At 44.0% G+C, this 15,086-nt stretch overlaps 1 non-coding gene across 1 annotated transcript; it reads right to left on the reverse strand.

The window, feature by feature from the left end:
* Positions 1-471: 471 nt before the first annotated feature.
* On the reverse strand, positions 472-544 carry TRNAT-UGU. The gene has a single exon. It is a non-coding gene; the product is annotated as a tRNA-Thr (tRNA).
* Between the last annotated feature and the right edge of the window lie 14,542 nt (positions 545-15,086).

Consider the following 15,086-nt stretch of genomic DNA (forward strand, 5'->3'; position numbering starts at 1 on the left):
CACAAGAAAGATGAGGAGGGAGTTTTTACAAGGTCATATAGTGCCAGGACGAGGGGGAACAGCTTTAAACTGAGAGAGGGGAGGAGCCAAGGAAACACCCTCAAACACCCAAGTTACATCTGAGCAGTGAGGTGGAACCATCCCCCGGTTTGAGACCACCCACGGGGACGCGAGGCTGTCACAACCCTCAAAAGTTCAGTTCCAGACAAGTGTGTTTATCCGGGAAGCGCAGCCGGGGCCGGACCTGCGCTCCCGCCCTGGGCCTCGGAGGCCGCCGGGCCCATGACGTCATTTTGCAGTCCCAGCGTTACGTTCGCCTCCGACCGCCACCCCCTGGAAACACCGGGTCGGGAATGCAAAAGGCACCTCCCCGCTGCCGCGGCGGTGGCTCCCTGCCGGCGGGGAGCGACCCCAAGCCCCCAGTTTGGTCAGCGGGAAGATAATGATAAAAAAGAGGAGAAAAAGCTGTAAAGGCCCCAGCGAGGATCGAACTCGCGACCCCTGGTTTACAAGACCAGTGCTCTAACCACTGAGCTATGGAGCCACCTATCATTTCCAACCCTGCCGACGGCTCCTGGCCCTCTCGCGCGCCGCTTCCCCGCGCTCCTCCTGGATTCCGGGGGTGCCTCCAGCCGCAGGGGCCGGGTGGGCACCGTCCGCTCGCCTCCCCCCGAGCCCTGCCCTGCGCGGGGTGTCTGCTCGCCGGAGCGCCAGGGAGGCGGAGCGGCGGCAGTCCCGCCGCGGGGGCTTCCGAGGCTCCCGGCCCCTTGGAGCTGTTTGGGGGCGTCTCATCTCAACAACCCCGGCACTGAACCGGACCCCTGGAGCCGCCCCGCACCTGTGTTTTCCATGGGAAAAGCTGCCCGTGGCGGGGGTGTGAATCCCGCTCCCAGCCCACCTCCACGGCATTGCCCGAGGGTGGCCGGCGCCCTTCCCCCCTTCATCAGTGGGCGGTCGCACCTGCCGCAAATTCCGGGAGAAGTTGCCGTGCTGGTGGGGGTGTTTCGGTGGTACCCTGAGGCTTACGAGAGGATTGCTCCCGGCATTGATTCCGCGTCCCCCCAGTGCTGTGAAGGAGGGAGCAGCCCCTCCCTGACGGAAGGTTTTGGGAGGTAAGGCTGCACAGCACGTGGTTTTGTGCACAGTGGGGAGAAAGAGTCAGCTTAAGTAGATTATAATCAACTCACTGTTGTAAAACCTATTAGGTTTTGTGAAATAACCGCTGCAGGAAAACTGGTTTAACTCTCTTGCAAATAAACCACAAGTCTGGTTTGACTGGGGGATGAACCCAACAGCAGGATAGGCGTTGTGCAGCCTTCCATTCCTCTCTTGGTTTTTACTGAGCAAGGAAGTTTGAGGCCATTTGAGGATTTTCTCCTTTTCTTTGCATAAAAGAGCCAGTCTGTCACGTGCAGACCCGCTCCATGAAAGCTTAGGTGACGGTGAAAAGATAAGCTGTGGAGAGGAAATTGAGAGACAGCACTACAGGGTAATAAATCTGAGTTTAGCTGCACACTGGAGTAATGTTCTAGAAAAGCAGACATGATTTGCTGGGTGCGAGCTTCGAACTGTGTGTGACCAAAAGTAAAGCTCCTTGAAATGAGAATAGACAGAAAAAGCTGAATTAAGGAGTTAAAGGCCTTTCATCCATCCCACACTCCACAAATTATGAACTAGGTCAACTTCCTCTTTTTATTTTTTTCTGTAGTTTTTATTTCACCTTTTCTTTAAATGGATATGATCTCTGTGGACAAGCTAGACCAGTTCTGGTGAACTCTGTCTTGTTGTTTATGTAAGCCACTAAAATTACTTTAAAGTATCTGCTTTTGACCTCCAGTGTGGCAGCTGATAAATTAATGAAGTTTCACATTTCTTTGGTCGCCTTTTTGCCCTTTCCTTTGAAGATAGTGACTCTTTAGGGCTGGTAAAGCTCTTCTAAAGAGGGCTAAAATGTCTGTGGTGAGTGTTCTGCTAATGCCTCAGGGAAATGAAATATAAGCATAGTTTGTTTTATAACCTTAAAGCAGGCAGGAGCAAAACTGTCTTACGCTTCTCATGCTATAAGACAATTCTACCTTCATCAGTCTAACACATCTGAGCAGCAGGATAAGATGTATTCTGAGAACAGAACAGTGTTGAAATAAGTCTTCTGTGATAGTATGGCTGCCTGCCACCTCTGGGCTTTTTAACTTAAGTGCAAATGTGTAACTGTTGTGATTTCCCTGCTTCCATATTTTGCTGCCCACTTAGAGCTCACTGCACCGGCGGGCTACACCTCAAATACTGCGTCACAAAACAGTCTTTCTTAGTCAAACACCCTGGGTGGGATTCAGAGGGTGTGGTGGTAGTACCACGCTATCAGTAAGCCCCCTGACTTCTCTTTGTAATGGAAATTAGACACTTCTGGGATGTAATTCATCTCACCTGGAGGTAAACCTCTACAATAAGTCATCTAAGTCATGGTGCCTCTTTCTCAGTTGACTGTGATGGGGGTCGATGCTGACAATGTCAGCGGTTCAGAGACATCTCGCTGGGTGTGACAGGTTTGTACCCCTGAGCTGTGTTAAGGGAGCAGGTATCCTGCTGAGACCTGGCTGGGACACAGCAGCTGCTTTGTCTAACAGGCACAGCAGCACTGCAGAGCTCCTGTCTGCAAGCTGCTAATGCTCTTGGCCAGTCCACGTGCTCAGTCTCGTTAGCACAGGAATAACCTTTGGTTTAATTTAATACCCGTTCGATTTAGAGTTTAAACTAGAATAACTGTAGTTGGTCCCTCAGAGGACCAAGAGAATTTTCAGGGAGATGGCAAGATAAATCATACGTCTAAAGAAGACTGATTCTTTCGGCAGCTAGACGCACAGATGTGAAAATGAAGCATTCAGGTGATAAATGCCTGTCTAGTATGCTGTTCATGGCTGTTGAAAGCCACTAGGTGGAACCTAAGGACTGCGTCAAGAGATGAGGAAAATCCTTTTAACAGACTTCAAATGCCGAAAAGTGAGTTTTTACCACACAGGTTTTTTAAGAAAGATCTGTAGGATGACTTACCTTTAAATGTGTGCCAAACGTGTAAAGATGCACGTTTATACGTGCTCTGTAAAATTTCTGCTGATTTGCAATAAGATTAAACTTGTGTTGTGTGTCCCCTTAAACCAGGACTTTCCCAAGCATGGGTTCTTTTCATCTGGTTCAGTGAATTAATACCGAAAGCAGTGGAGGGCTAATAGGAGCCGTTTGGTAAAAGCCCTGTGAAAGAAGTACACAGGCCCTCTGCAAACTGCCTGGCTGGTACGACACGTTTGGCTTTTGCTTTCCTGTCGGAGAGTTTTGTAAGAGATGCTCCCATGGTAGGGAGGAATGCTGGATGTTATTGGGAGCAACACACAGAAAAGTTTCTTCTTCCTGAGAAAAGCTGTAAAGAAGGAGCAGGGTTTGAAAGATATATCCTAGACCTTCTCTACACTGAGACGAAGCATCAAGCTAGAAAATAGGGTGGCTAATGTAAGAATAGGTATGGTCTTGCTCAGTCTGGACTAAGGTGTTATTAAAGAATGAGTTATTTGTTGCTGATTAGCTCTGTGGCTGTCCTTAACAGCCCCACTGAACAAATATGTGTTTAACTGCTTGTAAAGATGGTGTCAGTCCACAGATGTCAACCGTGTTGCTGTGAGTTTATGTCCATCTTGTTAAGCACAGTGAGGTAATCTCATGCATATTCCATATGATCTTACTGCCATATATTGCATTCAAATGCTAACAGAAGTGAACGAAGGGAATGGCTCTTCAGACAGCTGGTTCATGAATTATCCCTGGAACTTCTCTTATGCTACCATATTCTCTTTTCTGTACTCCTTTACCCAGCTTGCCACCCGATTCCCTGCGGAATTCAGTTTCACTGGTGTTTCACAGGGTTTGGTTCTTTGTTGCACAAACCAGCGACCCATTTTGGGCTGCAATAGTATGAAATAAATAGCAGGAAATATTTTCTCTGCAGACATGGTGTGTCTCCTAACAGGCTGTCATGGCTTGCCTACCTTTGTCCTCATCGCACCTGATTTTCTGCGTCCTGAGGGAAGCCTAGTGCACCTGGGACTACCTCATCAGATGTATAGAGCTGCAAAACTGGCATGCTTGCCTTTCCTTGTTAAGTTTTGTGAAAAAGGAGTTGCAGCACAGCTTCAGTTTTCTTGTGAAATAAGCTGTGAGTTTTAATGGTTTGACAGGTTCAGCACTGTTGGGCTTTGTTTCTTAAAGAAACTGTAGTAACCAGAAGGTATTTGAGTTTAATGTATCCATTTTAATTGGCAAGTGCCAATGGATTACTTTGTCTTGTGCAAATGCACGGGGTTTTTTTGAGTAATATGTTATTAAAATTAAGGGAACATTTCCTGCTGAGTTTGGGTGGCTTTTGGAGGTGGTCCTTGGGGTATTTTAGGCATGGAAGGATCTAAACATATGGTGGAGGCTCGCCTTCTCTTCTTCCTGTGAAGCTTTAAGTCCTGTTTGATTGAGATGTGCCTGAGGAAACTCCCTGTGGTTCTGCAGTTATGAGCCAATAAATTCTTTTAAAAATCATTGTTCTTCGAATTACACAGGAATGATCCACTTGTCTTTGAAACATTGGCTACAAAACGTGAGCTAGAACTAGATTAAAAAAATCAGGAAAAATTATCTGCTGTGATTTTTCCATTAACAATTACCATTTAAAAGAGAAACTGGGTAAGGTGCTATGAAGTCTCTTTTCAAGTTTAAGGTTGTGCACTGCTTGCATCCCTATTCCAAAGTAGTGTGAGAGATCCTGGTGTGCAGCCTTCCTCTTCCCTGACACCCTGCTTTCCGTGGGAAAGAAGTTCAAGCACACAACAGATATGATGCCCTTTCAAAATTACTTTGGTAGTCTCAGTAGTCTTCTTTTGGACAAACATCCATTATCACATGCAAAAAAAAAAAAAATCTTGTCTTTTTAACAGCATTTTTGTGCAGCTTTGAAGAGGAGGCAGGGATTGATGTGTCTGTGCAAATTCAGTTCTTTGTGTTCTTCAGAAAGGTGACAAAGCACACAAGGGATGTGTAAAGACAGAATCCATGCATCTCTCTTTGCTCTTAGGCCAGCCCGTGTAATGGATGTTGTGGTGCTCATTGCTCATATTTGAGCATCAGTACTTCTCTTTGGAGAAACATCACTTTTCCTAAGTCATACTGTAGGGGAACAGTGCTGTCCCTGCCTCATTATTCTCTCCTGTTGTGCTTTTAATTAATGTGAGGGATGCAAGCAGAAGAAATGTTGTCTTCAAATACTTTATGACTTCATCTCCCTGAAACAAGAAAGGAGTAGTCTAATTTTATTGCTTCAGGGTTACTTCTCTGATCCAGATCAGATTTGAAGCTATTTATTATAATAAAGTGTTTCTTGTTGTGATAGCAAAGTAACTGGTGATCCTTAAATTCTTTAAAAAAAAAATCAAGATATTACCTGCTTCAAGATATTACACAGCTACAAGTGAAAGATGTTTTCATGAAGTTATGTAGTCTGGGAAAGAGATAGAATATTTCTCCTTTCCTGCCCTGGCTTCAGAAGAAGTTGTGTCCATCTATGCTGCTATAAAAAAGATCATCTCTTTCTGGAAAACATTTAGAAGGCCTGGGTCTTAGCCAAAGGACATAGTAGTGCTCTTCAGAGTGCAGAAGGGGACTAAACCAAGCCTGGCCTTTGCCTTGAAGACAGAGACACTCCCGGAGCCCAGCAGGGGAGGACAAAGCACAGTCACCCAGCGCTTCACCCCTCTGGGGCAGCACAAGGGCTTCCTCTCCTGGAGCCACCACGAGGGACTGGCTGGTTTTGGGTGGGTGGGGGAAGAAAGTGCAGCAACACCCACACATCTGGTCTGCTGTGCTCTGAGCAGTGAAGCTGCGCGCACTGTCCTCTGTGCTTTCCCCCCGCCCTGATCCGTGTTGAACCCACCCCGAGCTCCCTGCAGATGAAGTGTTGGCTGCACGGTGCCCCTCAGCCCTGGCCCGTGTGTCAGCCATGCCAGCTGCCCGAAAGGGTCGGCACATTGAAAGCTGTGTGCTGCCATCACCCAGCTTCTTGTCCTCGTGTGTCCCCTGCAGAAGCCCACGAGGCAGGAAATAGCTGACCCAGAGCTGTGCGTGTGCCGGTCGGTCTGCCCCTAAACGTGCATGTTCATGTCTTTGTATGTATATACACGTGTGTGCATGTCTGTGCTGCTGAGCAGAGGGTGGAATAGCTGCATTCTCCCTCTCTAGAGACACTGACCTGAAGGTCTCTGCTCAGTTGCTGGTTTCCAAAAAGTGCAGGAATGTGAGGACCATCTTTGAGGCTGTTAATCCTCTCAAATTTGTCTAAAATCAGTTAGCAGATTTGAAGGTTACTTGGAAGAGGGGTTGGCAACCACTGTGGTTACATAAACCCTTTTCCAAATAAAACCAAGCTAAAAACATACTGATCACATTTTCCCATCAAGATTTTAAAGTTCTTTGGAAAACAGACAATTCAGAAATGAGTGTGAGGCAGAGGAACCAGGAAATCCAGAGTCCCCATCCTTACTCCAGTATGGACTCTGCTGCTTCACTCAGTGCCTTGTTTCCATAGCTGTCCAGCACTACCCTTGCAGCCTACCAAAGGGAAGGCAACATGTTTGCTGGCAGCATAAATGCAAAGTCTTATTATCATCAGTGTAAAAATGGACTCAGAAGATTTCAAGCAGGCTGTAAGGAAATAAAAATGTAGCAACAGGATGGCTCAAAACTCCTTACTGAAGAAAAACCAAAAAAAACCCAACCAAAAAACCTCAGGTTCATTTTTGTATAGCTCAGACAGAGGAAACAAAGATGAATAACAGGCAACAGAATCCTTGTTTAAATAAACTTTTTGTGATGGTTTCTTCCAAGGAGCTGTAAAGCTATAGGTACTAAGTTCCTTCTGCAACTCAGGGGGTGGTAGGGAACTAGGAATGTGTCCTAGCATGGCCAGCACTGACTGTGGATGGGAGGCTGTTGTCTCAGCCGTGGCCTGTTTTCAATGATTTGAATATTGGGCTCCACTGAGGGTGCTGTTACTCAAGGGAGACACAGATGTGGGTCTGCTCCAGGTTTCAGTTACTGGGAAAGGCAAAATGAAAGACTTGTCACAACTATTAGGCACCTTCCTCAAGTACTCACATTCCTTTTCCTGTGAAACACATTTGAATCCCAAAGGCATACAGTCTTTGCTAATCAAGGAACACTTTGGGTTTTGTTCTGAAACTCTCTTAAGGTAGATGGAGGAAAGATGCACATATAATAAATATTACATAAACTGTGAAAAACCAACTGTTGCTTATGTGCTGGATGTGATAACTGGGACTGGGTGACTTCTCTTTATTCCTCCTGGGAAAAGTAATTGAACTGAAAATAGGGTTTTGTTCCCAGCTCTGTTTCTGATTTTGCCATGTTTGCTGCTAGAGATAACAGTTTGTGGGTTAGAGTCACAGGAGTGTCTGTGTGTTACTCTCCTGTGCAGTTAGTTCAGAATATCCTGCTCCACATTTCCTCAGGTGCCTGGGAAGAGTGGTGCCCTGAGTTTCAGGTGTTTAGAGAGTTGCCCTCACCACCCTGGGATGGGCAGCCTGGGACGCTTCTGCTGAAGTAGAAATGTGCTCTAGAGGACTGTCTGAGACCAAATGTTTAATCCTCAGGTAGGGTTGGTGGCCCCTGGATACTAAATGAGAATGGGAATTTACAGCTTCCCTTCTCTGTTTTTAGGGTTCAGATGGATGGACTTGGATGGTCCTGTCTACAAACAGGCCTCTCAGTTGTTCTCTGGATGAAATGTGTTGCTCAGCAGCTCTGCTCTTCTCTCCCAGGAAAACACATTCATCTTCCTACTTATTAGACTGGACCAACATAGGCCACAGAACAAACTGAATAGAAAAGAGTGTTGGATGGGAGGTTTCTTCATACTTTCCCATTTGTGAATTTTCAAGTCCTCTGCAATCCAGTCCCTTGGTTTCTGTTGCAGGTGGAGGTGTTGAATGTGGATTGTGCAGGTGGCTGCAGTTCTGTGTACTCTGGTGGTGTTGTCTTCAGCTGCCAATCTGCTGAGGGTGCTGTGTACACTGACCAAGTCGGGAGTATCTGCAGCTGATGAGGTGCACAAAAATAGCAGCTAGTCCATAGATATGCTGCAGCCTCACTGCATAAAATCTAACAATGGCTTTGTTTTAGGATAGCAAACCAGCTGAGTATCCTATGCTCAGATCTGGTTTATGTTAGAAATGAGCCAGAAAACAATCTGAGAAGTGTCCTGAATGCTGGGAAGCTGTGATTCTGCTCCCAGCCGTATGTTAGTAATTGGTAGAAGCTCCTCCTCACAAAGTTGCTGCTGTGTAGCATTTTTGAATCACATTTTGGAAAGGTTTTGAAGGCCAGCTTTTGAGCGATCAGCACCTCTTCTGACACTGTTTCTGTAAGCCTGCCCACTCAGCGTGGAAAATCTCACCTCCTTGAGTTTCAGGAAGGTGCTACTGTTTCAGAGTAGGCTTTGGCTGACAAAGAATTGTCAGGTTTTCAGTGATAAATGGGCGTTTCCAAGTCCCTCCTTTGCTTCTGAAGGACCAAACTGTCTGCAGACCCTTGAACATCCTTTCTTCTGAGTAAGCTTGGACCCACAGTTCAGCTTTGTGATTGGGTTTGTGTCAGCTTTGCCATTTTTCCTGGTTTTGATTGGTTTGGAAATGCTGAGACTATAACTGTCCTGAGGGTACTATCTGTTTTCTTTGGCTTTCCCAAACATAACACATCATGTGGAGCTGAAAATGAATGGGACCAGAATGAATGAAAATGTTTTGAATCTTGAGGATTTGGATTAAGCTTTATGTAAAGCTGTTGGTTTGAGGCTTATCTCTGTTAAATTAGCTCTCTATATAGTAGGGCAGATATATCTACCACTGAGGTCCCATCTAGCCAGTGAAGACTAATGCAGGTGATACTACACCCTTCAGACACTGGCATCCAGTCTGTACTCTAATGGCTTTGACAAATCCCCTCAAGCAGAATTGTCAAGCTGACTCCATGATCAAATGTGTCCAGAAGTGTTAAAAGCACCACTGAGAATGTCAAATGGAACTGATGAGGTTAGATCACATCTGCATGAGGGGATAAATTGTTCTGGAGTGTAATTTTCAAATCAGAACATCAGACCATGGTAATCAGACTCCCAAGTGAGCCTCTCTGTAGGGCATAAATATCAGGAGCTGCTCTTCATACATGACAGATCTCTTTCAAAGCTTATACACGCCTAATAATGCTTCTCCTGACTGAAATTTAATTGAAGGATGCCTCAACCTGCCATAGGGTAGAGAAGGTACATTAAGCATCTTAATTCACTTAGGTAGCTGATGCATTAATTCTTCTAGTGTGTTGGGAAAGGCTTGTCGTGATTTACTTTGCTATTATGTGAGTGAATTTAGAAGTGATTAATTTGTAACCTCCAGCCAGGACTAGTTGAAAGGCAGTGGATTTACCAAGTCCATGGTTTCTGCAATGTGGAATGGAACTGATTCAACCCCTGTGGAAAGACTGGGTCAGTATTTCTGTGTATTCAAAAGCAGGAAGTGATCAAGGTCAGGAGGCGGAGGTACTTCTGCCAAATAAATCGTAATTGAATCAGTCTACTACTTATATTGGTAAATACAAGACTTAAAAGTCCAGTGGGAGTGAAAGGAGGTGATGAGCAATCTGATTTAATCGAGGATGTCCTTGTTCATTGTAGGGGGGTTGGACTAGATGACCCTTCCGATCCAGCTCATTCTATGATCCCATGAGGAGTTTCTGTATATGAATCTGAACGTGTTTTGATCTTAGATCAGCAAAATATTTAAGTAGTATCACTTACAGTGGTATTCAGAAGTATGCAGAAATGCCTGGGTTGTACTAGTCCATAGCCTTTTTCCGTGCCTTCTAGTACATCTTCATTTGAGAGATGCAATGTCTTGCTGGAAGCCTCATCTGTTGTTGTACTGATTAACCTCCACAGTTATTCCCAGTGAGAATGAGGAGAGGAACAGGGAATCACTCCATGCACTGCAGCACAGGCTTTGAAACAAGGGATGGATCATCCCATGCTCTGTGACCCAGAGCATGACATCCAGTGTATAAAGACCATGTTCCTTATCAGCAGAGCAATTAAAGTATAGATTACATGGAATATCCTTTGCCTGGTATTTCTTAGCTCTTATAGTGGCTTTATACTTTCTGGGCTATCAAATGCATCTTACCTTACAAAGTGGGGAATAATTTAGCAGCTTATCTATGAAATGTTCTTAGTCTTCTAGTTCAGACATTATGAATTGTGGGATTGTGTTGTGGGTGTGTTTATGAGGCATTTTTGTTTTCCTGCTAGCATTTGTTCAGCACAGTGGAAAAGCTCTCTGTTGGTGTTCCAGAAAAAAATGCAAAAAGAGAGGATGTCTTACCTACAGAGGACCCAGCTTGGGTGACCTTTCTACTGGTACAATCCTGGGCAAACACTTACTGAAAATTACACTTACCTTTTGCTTAATTGTGGCTGTTCTTTTGGTGAAAGCAGTTCTAACACTGTGATAAATCAGACCAATGGTGAATTGTCGTGGTTCTGTAAAAAATATTAATTAACTTTTCATTTAGTTTTTACAGTTAAAGCAGAGTTGCTTCAAGGTCGAAGGTTCTTGTGTCCATTAATATGCAACAAGAGATTATGACTGGGAAATTTCTTTTTCAAACAGTTCTGGAAAAAAGAAGTGTTCACATCTTCAAGTAAACAAAACTTGATCCATTCCTATTTATGTTAAATAAGAGCATATGAAGGATAAACACTAAAAAAAGACGTGCTTTTCAAGACTGACTCAGCTATTATGATTTTATAGAACAAGTGAATGAAACTTGTTTGGATTCTTCCCAGAATAAATACATACACTTCTAAAGTCCTTTGGAGAATAGAAAAAGAAGCAGCTGTAATGCAGAAGCACTAGTTTAATCTCCAATCCACCAGATACTTTGTGCTAGCGTGGAGTGCACGTGGTCAGTCTTAAACCATTCTTATGCCTCACGTAAATGTCTAACATTTAGAGTCCTTGGACTTGTGTACAAGACAAGAGGAGAGAAACCCACATTATTTTTAGTGCACAAAGTTGAGAAGGAAAGTCAAAGAAGCGTGGGTTTGCTTATACCCAACCCCTTAAATGTGTCCTTGGACTGAGAATTCTCTGTAAGGATAATTCTTGGTATATATGATGTCTGGAAAATAGATAGTAATAAATACATCATTTTATATAGGAGATGGATAATTCAGTGCCTAAGAATGTGAACTGGAGAATAAATCAATGCAAAGAGACTTTCTGTTCTTTGGTGTTCATTTCTGCTTTTCTTTCCCTAGTGAATGTTCCTCAGCAATCCCAGCAAAGGGATGTTTTTACAAATATCTTGCTGAAAATCTCAGATCTTGCTGTATTTCCTCATGAGAATTGAGAATTGCAGACTGGAAGGTGGATCATGTTTAAAGCAGCAAGTAGCAAGTCAAGGTAATTTCAAGAATAAGTTGTTGTTTCTAGCAGAACTGATGGTCACTTCTCCTAAATCACTTCTGATGTGCTTAGTGAGAAGTAATAGCACGATGCTGTCTCCCCTGAACTCCTGAATTTATGGTGATAATTGTATGACATGAATCTTGGTTTAAGCTAATCTCCAGTTACCTCTTCCATTTTCATTTTATGCTTGCTTGCTCTGCAATGACCCCCTTTAGACTGCTGATTCTATAAATCTTTGTCACAAAGGGTCGCTGGGTTTGAGGGAAAGGAGAAAAAATGGTGAACAAAAAGAAAGCTAATATGCTTTCTTCAGTAGATACTGTGCCAGAGGTAGGTGTGCTTGTTCCAGTCCGATTTAGCTAGTGCAGGTGGCACTGCTAAATGCATAAACTAAATACGGTCTAGTAGGGGTTTGTAATTAGTTTGTTTACAGAAGCACTTACAGAAACAATTTGGTTCAGCAAGAGCTGATCAATCAAACTTCAGCTGAAGAAGCCCCAGAGAGTGACCCTTTCTTTCCACCTGACCTGCTGGGGGACAGATTAGGAAATACTGATAAAACCAGCAGCTATTGGCTGCTGCAGTGTGCATTTAGTGTCCTTTGTGTATGTTTGGGGGGAAGTAGGGAGGGACTGCTTTTTCCAGCTTAGTTGAAATACTGCTTCTTTTACAAATGCACCTTTGCCAAGAGACAAAACAATGGAAAACTCATCAATCTAATAAACTTGAATAATATGTAGATGAAACTCCCAAAGCCCTTGGGCCCTGATCACAGTATTGTTTAGATGAATTGGCAGAGCCTGAAAGCCTTTATCTCATAACCTAGGGTTATTCCCTTAAATGCCTTCTCCAAGCTCATTCTCCCATTCCCATTTTAGCATGTTTCTTGTGGTGCAACTGAAGGAAGCTTGAAGCTTGTGTTCTCTTTGAGCATTGCTTTGTAGAGGAGCATCAGTGAGACTGAGACTCGTTCTGTGGATCAGTGTGTTGTGGCCCAGCCGGGCTGGAATAACGTGTAGATGTTATTTCTGGTACATGGTACCCAAATACAGCCTCAGATGTGGGAACAGTGTTTTCAAGAGCGTATGTTCCCTATCCACCTGTTTTGGGTGCTCTGTCATTAGTTTTACTTGTGCTGATGGGCACTGCCAGTTGCCAGGAGTCCCAGATTCATAGTATCAGGCCTCACCAGTGGAAAGTGCTGGTGGAGCCTGATTGTCCTTGAGGAAGCTTCTTCCTTAAGTGCTCCTTACGCTTGGATGTAGCTGTCTGACTTTAGATGATCATCTTGTCTGACAGTGGCTGCCTTGCAGGTCCCTGTGGGTGCACCCTAGATTCTGGGTGCTCCTGTGACAGGCACAGGTGAAGGTACTTTCGTACTCCTGGCAGCAGGAGTTATACTATGCTGTAAATGTGGACTCTCTTACTCACTTAACATGACAAAGCTCTTCTGGCTGATCATGAATTCAACTAGTCCCTGTATTAGAGACAGAGCTATGGTACATCCAGTTGATGTACTTTGTGGAGGGTGAGCGATTTACGTAAGTTGCATGACAGGTCGTAGTACAAGTGAAGGACACAGAGTTGATTACTTCTGGGAGCAAATTGGAGCAAGTTGCTTACCCGTGTTTCCATTGTGAAGCTCAGATCCTGCCTTATACTGTGCTGTTCTGATCAATGCTAGATGACAACCTGAGCCTCTGACAATCTAAGCTGATGATTTTAAATCATGATTTGAGCCATGTAATTGAGGAACTGGACATTCTTTTGAGATGCTTACATTTCAAACTATACTGCTTGTGCTTAATATCCTTTTTATATGTCATAGCTACTTCTGGATAGAAAAATAATTTGGTTTGTGGGATGCTATTTCATGAAAATAATTATTTGTCTGAATTTATAAGCTGTGATCAGTACCAACAGAGAAAGCTGCAGGTGATCCCATCAGCAAAATCTTCATCAAGTGCTCCCCTCTGGCTTTCATTTTCACCTCAGAAGCAGGGGGAAGAAAGTGAGACCTTTTCAGAGCTCTAATCTGCAATTGTCCAATGACATTATGAGATTTGAATTACACACTGAGGTTGAAATTGTCCTTGTTCTGCAGGAAAGGACATTGTCTGAAACTGTCAGATTTGGTATCTGTAAAACCACACAAATGATAATTTGTCCAAAGATTTTATCAAAACAAAATAAGGAAGATGTCTTTGTCAGCCAAAATATCACACACAGATTTAGAGCAGGATGAAGTGATTTTCCAACTCCCATACTACCCCATACATAAAGAGGCCAAGGAAGTCTTTCCCCTATGTAATCCCACCTGCCTTTCTCTGCCAGGGCCAGGCAGCTGATGATGTGTAGTGTCACTAAACCCACTGGGTCACATACAGTTTGAAGCTCATCATTTTGCAAGCTGCCATCTGTCTCTGAAAGACAGAGCATGGCACAATGCATGAAGACTTTATTTTCCTTTTACTTTTTATCTTTGTCATCTGACTTTCATCAGTAGTTCTGCTAAATAATAGAAAACATCATGGAAGTGTACCAGGAGACCCAATCTCAGCATTAGCAGTAATGCTACCTAATAGATAACATCCTTCTGGTAATACAGACCATTTATCTATCAAAGCATTTGTAGACAAGAATTTATTTGAAGCAACTGCCTAGGGAAGGTGTTTTTTATGAACTTGGGAAGCGAGGGAGTATAGCAGGTTGAGAGTGAACCTGAGCTGTGCACAGGGGTTTTTGGCAGACATTACATGCAGGGTGAGATATTGACATGTGGAGCACAGCGAGCTTATGAGGAATGTGTGAGACAGGTCATGTGAGATGATTACAAGTAAGTATTGGAGAAATTAGAGAATGTATCTCAAGGGCTGCCAAGCTTTGTGCAACTGCTTATAAACACTAAAGAAAGTTCCAGTATCTATTGAACTCATTTACAAATAATCTGCATGAAAACTATGAATTCCACACTGCATGACAGCTCTAAAGGATGGAAACACTTGCTCGTATGTAAGGTTGTAGCAGGTCACTTCTCACCCCCTTAAACCTGTCAGTCTTCTTCTGGGAAGAGTGATGCTTCAAACTGGTAGGGCTCCTGCACTTCTTGTGTCTGTTGCTGCATCTGCCAGCTTGAGCAAAATGTTATGGGGAATTTGTGCTGCAGGAAGTGGAAGGGAGCTAATCCTATATCCAGTCTGGAGGAGACAGCTTGTAACTTGTTTTGAGCAGGAGGGGTTTCCAGCTAGTGGCCGATACGTGTGGGCTCGTGTGCTACGTAATGCAAGGAGGGGTGCAGTCCCCCCATAATTGCTCCTGTTATATCCTTATGCACTTGTCTGGCATTCATCAGCAAACCTAACATCCCAAACACTGAAAGTTGTGTTGTATCCTTCCAGCATTCTGAGAGAGATATAAACCAAGATATTTAAGGCAGGAATGCATGTGGTGTTTCTAGTTTTGATCTGCCATAAACCCCAGGTTTTAAAGGCTGTAAGGTGCTGTGGAGTAGCATTTACAGAC

Source organism: Lepidothrix coronata, unplaced genomic scaffold (genome assembly GCF_001604755.1).
Source record: "Lepidothrix coronata isolate B3197 unplaced genomic scaffold, Lepidothrix_coronata-1.0 Scaffold38, whole genome shotgun sequence".
NCBI lineage: Eukaryota > Metazoa > Chordata > Aves > Passeriformes > Pipridae > Lepidothrix > Lepidothrix coronata.